This window comes from Hermetia illucens, chromosome 2 (assembly GCF_905115235.1).
Source record: "Hermetia illucens chromosome 2, iHerIll2.2.curated.20191125, whole genome shotgun sequence".
Classification (NCBI taxonomy): domain Eukaryota; kingdom Metazoa; phylum Arthropoda; class Insecta; order Diptera; family Stratiomyidae; genus Hermetia; species Hermetia illucens.
This window is the reverse complement of record NC_051850.1, coordinates 47,353,102-47,359,160: the sequence shown is the minus strand read 5'-3', so window position 1 is coordinate 47,359,160 and position 6,059 is coordinate 47,353,102. Positions and strand designations below refer to the sequence as shown.

The 6,059-nt window shown below is 40.0% G+C and overlaps 1 long non-coding RNA gene across 1 annotated transcript; it reads right to left on the bottom strand.

The window, feature by feature from the left end:
• Positions 1 to 1,421: 1,421 nt before the first annotated feature.
• LOC119650122 lies at positions 1,422 to 2,167 on the bottom strand. Its single transcript, XR_005249234.1, has 3 exons — positions 1,925 to 2,167; positions 1,746 to 1,863; positions 1,422 to 1,686 (listed from the first exon to the last, which is right to left on the bottom strand). It is a non-coding gene; the product is annotated as an uncharacterized LOC119650122 (long non-coding RNA).
• Between the last annotated feature and the right edge of the window lie 3,892 nt (positions 2,168 to 6,059).

The following is a 6,059-nucleotide window of genomic DNA, read 5'->3' as shown; positions in this document are numbered from 1 at the left end:
TGAGCGATTTAAATATCTCGGGTCAATGCTATCAGCCAATGTAGAACTGCGCTATTAAATTGCTTCGCGCATTAACTCAACCTGGAGAAGTGGCGTTCCGCAACTGGTGTTCTTTCTGATCGACGTATCAACGAACGTCTTAAATCTGAAATTTAGCGCAATGTCGTCCGTCCTGTCGCCCTCTATGGTTCTGAGTTTTGGCCAACTATAAAATGCAATGAGCGACGTCTTGCGGTAATGGAAACGAAGATGATACGTTGGGCTAGTGGCGTGACACGTTTGGATTACATCCGAAATGAGGATATCCGCGATCGTTATGGGGTTGCACCGATCGTAGAAAAGTTGCGAGAGAAGCGTCTTCACGCAATTCGTGCTAACGAGAATTCACTGGCCCAGATTAGTCTGAACATCGAAGCCGATGTTAAACGACCAAAAGGCAGGCCTAAACAATGGTGGCTTGATACGCTGGGTGGGGACTTGAAAGCCTCGAGATTGCACCCAGATCAGGCATTCGATAGAGCCAAATGGCGAAACCGATCACGACGAGCTGACCCCGCTTGTGAACGGGACAAAGGCTGAAGAAAAAGTAGAAGATCTATATGTAGTCATCTATATAAAAGTTTACATTTTCTTCTGCAGATTTTGTCAGCGGTATTGTTTCGTTTGGTGCTTGTAGGTTACTCCTAATATTGTTTACGTCGGACATTCTTCTTATTGATTGCCTTCGTCAAGCAATTAATTCCTTTTTGAGTCGAAAATCGTGCCCGATGGTTTCTCTCTTCAGTTTTCTTAACTGTATCTTTCACCCGACTTGCTATCGGCTTCTTGGTGTGGATTCAACGCCTGCGGGGTTCGCTCTCTAACGACCAGGCTTGTTTCGATACTATTTGTTTGTTCTGGATTATATGTATATTATTTCTTATCCGGCGGATTATATGTATATTATTTCTTATCTTTCACTGGCGGGATAGTGTTAGCTATCCAATTTACCCCACGATAAGTCGAGGATGCTGGATATAGCCAGCTTTCTAAAAGTCGTTGTTAAACTCAACCCATGGTCAGGTTAAATTTCAGGAAGCGGTACCTTAAAGCACTTACGCAGTATCGCACCATCTTCGTTTGCTGCTTTCCAGACAATCTACTATCTATGCTGATCGCTCTGAATCCAGGGATATCTCTTAGAGGTAAAAACGGACGACCGAATAGAAAGTGCAGTTCTTTTTCGCACGCGGATTGCTGACAGTAAACTTAGCAGGTAAGTTCCACCTGAAAAAATATCTCCATCCGAGTAGTAGCTAAAATTACTGACCTCCTTCTCATATGTGTACATATAGTACATCTCTTTTTCTTGTCTCCCACAGAATCAAAAAAGTAAAAAGCGTCTTTTCCAATCTTTATTAATGTATTTTCATTTTGCAGCTTTATATGAAATTAATCCTGACATATTTTCAATTAATAATGCCATAAACATTTTAATATTCAATATTGGTAAAGCAGCGCTTTTGATTCACCGAACTTAATTTAATTTTCAATTTATGAAAGCCATGATGATTTTCTAAATGTAACTGGGTAATATAAATTTTAAAATATTGTTTATTAGAAATGGAGACTTTTAATATTTCTGCTCCATCATCTCCAAGATTATAGCATCTTGACTTCGATATTTTTGCTCATTCAATAGTGAATCTGTTGGATGAAAATTTTTAATAAAATATAAATTGATTTTAGTCCAAACGCGTGATTACAAATATGAAAACTATACAGCATAATTTAATTACAACTTGCAATCCTATTAACCATTTTACAGTATAAGTGTCATAAATTCATCTTGTACAACTTAAAGTGTCATCTCCAATCTCCTTGCTGGAATGAAAGAACTTGGAAAACATTGGTGAATATACAATTAATAAAGATCTTACGGCACCTGGGTAGTTTAGTTATAGGTCCATTATGACTTTTGACGAACCAGTTTCCATCTGCTCTTTGATAACGAGGGCAACTTATCTGACTAGAAATGAGATCTTTTTGGTGAGAACTAGGTAATATTGTAGTCTTGTCTGTGTTTGAGATAGATATTTTGGCTTTGAATAGGTTTTTCAGATGTTTCGCAAAAGTTGCTCAATTCCCAGCTCTTAAATTAGATTTTTCGACCTGATATGTGTCTTCATCTTTCTGGTGGCTCGAGAGTAATCGTAAGTTTTCCCCTTTTTACTTTCCTAGGTATTCAGAGTATGCAGGTCTTCTTTGCACCAATTTAAAGGGAAATTTTCGACAATAAAATGAAGAACGACCAAATCACTTCTTGGACCCACTCGGAGAAATTACTTTCTAGGTAAACTTCATTGTTGTCAAAATTTCTTTTTCTGCTGAATTGATTTCCATCACCTTATTTCCTGGGAATAAGAAAACCCCTTAAGCTGAAACGGTCACTTTGTTATAGCCTTCCATTTAGAAGGCAACTAAACAAGGTGACAATAAATTCATCACAACATTCAGAGACAAGATACAGTGAACAATGTCGGGTCGCGCCAATAAAGAATGGAAAACCACTTTTTCTAAGTCGCCACGGTGGCCGCATTCTATAGAAAATCAATTGGTTTTTCTCTAAATGGTCCCTTTTCAATCTCAAAATCGGATTTGTTGTTGTTGGTGGGAATCTTTCGTTTGTCATTATCCGACCTAAACTTGTTTCCACTTCGAATGGGAGGCGTAAAAAAATCTTGAGGGATTTGTTATCTTTTCTTTTCCGTTCCACAACAACACTCAGGTGGAAATACCAAATGCTAAGAGAAAAATGGTATGGCACACAATACCTTCTGATAATTGAGTGTTCGTTCGTGGCTAGGAGGACATATTGCGACAAATTGATGATATTCTGTGAATACTTATTCATAGTATCAAATTGAATTGTATCTTTCTTTCTACATAATGTCCAGGGAAGCAGTGAACCGTTTTAATTGCAAACCAGAAGCATCAGCTGGAGTGTGACCGAACACAGGCGAAGTACTTCCAGTTTTAACTTTCTAATTAAAATTTACATTTGATCCTCATGGACTTAATGAACAACTAGAAACCCTTTTTCAGGATGTCAGCGTTGCGTTTAATTACATTTACAATAATTGCAAAGCCCGTCCAGTAAGTGGTAATTTATAATGAAGTCTTTTATCGGAAAGTTGTTAATTGCTGGTAGATTGACCGTGCAGGAAGGGACTTTTTTTTGGATGGGTGACGAGCGCAGGAAGATTTAAAGTAAAATTACAGCAATCATAAAATGTAATAATTTAATTTTCAACAAATTTAATTGCTTCGTAAAATTGTTAGAAAAAATTCATTTAAATATAAATATTTGATAGAAACTACCCAAATGATCGTTTGTGCATTTTATCATAATATATAATAATATTGGATCAGGGCCTTGAAGTGTGTTAGAGCACTTCATTCAAGACCGTAACGGTACACTACAGTACCCTGTAGGAGGCAATGGGATTATTACCCTGATTTGACTCAGGTACTCATTCACAGCTGAGTGGACTGGTATCCGAGTCAAATCACGATACAAATCCCACTGCCGCCAGCGAGATTTGAACCGCGACCTTCCGTACGACAGCCTTGACATATATCATAATATATGGTTGCCATTAATCCCTATGTGGTGTATGACTCTTCAAAAACGCTACGCGTCGCCGCTACTCCTTGCAATTTATTTCAAATACCCCACGATTTTCCTAGAAGCCTCCACTGTTCTACGCCAAGCCCAAGATGGCGGATCCACTTGCCAGTCACCGGAGAAAGAGGGTTCCATGGGATAAGATAATGTGTAATGTACCCACTCTTACTTCTGCTTTCCAATCACCACGTTGATATTTATTTGCCCCACATGTCGACGAATTTCTCCATTTGTTATTGCCTCACTGCTGGATATTTTGGTGACACGACCTAGAGGTGAATTGATGACAACTTGCCACTTTTTGGTAAGAATGGCAGTCATTTTCCATGTACTACTTCTATATACTAGCACAGACATTTGATTGATACGGAACAGTCTTAACTTAATGCTAGTGTTTAAATAATTGAAATATTTGCCTAATCTAATATATATTGGGTCCATGGGCCGTGAGTCCCATAACGAGAAGAAAATGTAACGGTGGCAAGATGCAGACTCCGCTTTGAACATAACATTTTGCTCCATCATGTGTCGCTCGGAAAGCCCGTCCTGTCTAGAGCATTCCAGACATTATCCTTATTAATGCTGACTGTTGAAGGCATTTTCGAAATAAATGTAGAGTCGTTGGAGTGGCCACCTAAATTCCCCAATTTGCCCTCCTTTGAGCGGTCAACCTATCTATATCTACGCGTGGATCCGCACCGGATCTAAAAATGTCTCAAACGTGTACTAACGTTTACGCAACAGGACAGGTTTCTCACTGCTGGAAGACAGTGAAGTGATTCGACTTATGAGAGAAGAATTTGCCAATGGAGAAAAGGGTGGCAGGATCATTAGGAGCTTGGACAAGAAAACCGAGATAAACGAAGTAGCCTCCAAGAGGTTATTCAGGGAAACAAACGGAACTGCTACAGGAACATAAATCTAGGAGGTACTACCTGCGCGCTATTTATTAGCAACGTGATTAACATAATAAGAATATCTTTTGATTGACATAAGAGGAATCTCTTTTCTGTAACTTTGGATCAACGAGACGCTTGTTGAATGCCACCAGTCACTGAGAAAGAGTTGCAAATGCAATGGGGGGATGAGAAAATGAGATCGGATGAAATTCCAAACGGAACTCTGGTTTGGCTATTAAAGTCAGGGTCAACTGATTTGCTGGTAATTATGATTCGTGCATAACGGGGAAAAAGAGGTAAGTGTTATTTGCGAACCCTTACAAACTTGTTTTTAAGACATTGTTAGAGAGATGTTTTGAGTGATATTCAATACATTGTTTCTATTAATCGTAGAAAAAGGTAGGACCTTTGTTATGGAACACACACACGCGATAGAGTCATCAGTCATGGTGTTTGAGAGGAGATAACAGTGGTTTTTTGGTAGACGATCTGTTATTGCTTGTTGCGAAACACATCATCATCATCATCATCAACGGCGCAACAACCGGTATCCGGTCTAGGCCTGCCTTAATAAGGAACTCCAGACATCCCGGTTTTGCGCCGAGGTCCACCAATTCGATATCCCTAAAAGCTGTCTGGCGTCCTGACCTACGCCATCGCTCCATCTTAGGCAGGGTCTGCCTCGTCTTCTTTTTCTACCATAGATATTGCCCTTATAGACTTTCCGGGTGGGATCATCCTCATCCATACGGATTAAGTGACCCGCCCACCGTAACCTATTGAGCCGGATTTTATCCACAACCGGACGGTCGTGGTATCGCTCATAGATTTCGTCATTGTGTAGGCTACGGAATCGTCCATCCTCATGTAGGGGGCCAAAAACTCTTCGGAGGATTCTTCTCTCGAACGCGGCCAAGAGTTCGCAATTTTTCTTGCTAAGAACCCAAGTTTCCGAGGAATACATGAGGACTGGCAAGATCATAGTCTTGTACAGTAAGAGCTTTGACCCTATGGTGAGACGTTTCGAGCGGAACAGTCTTTGTAAGCTGAAATAGGCCCTGTTGGCTGACAACAACCGTGCACGGATTTCATCATCGTAGTTGTTATCGGTTGTGATTTTCGACCCTAGATAGGAGAAATTGTCAACTGTCTTAAAGTTGAATTCTCCTATCCTTATTCTTCTTCGTGTTTGTGTTTGACCAGTGCGGTTTGATGTTGTTGGTTGATTCGTCTTCGGTGCTGACGTTGCCACCATATATTTTGTCTTGCCTTCATTGATGTGCAGCCCAAGATCTCTTGTGGGAAATTCTATCCATAAGGCAGGGTGCAACTCTAACCTTTTTCGAACCAATTGCCCATTCTCTATCGGTCTAGATCAGTAGCGGCATTACCGAATAGAATGCACTTCAGGAAATCAGTGACAAATCTGATTTTCCCCCTATAGCACTTGATGAAAAACTGTCAGAATCTTGCCATTGGCTTCCTCATAAATT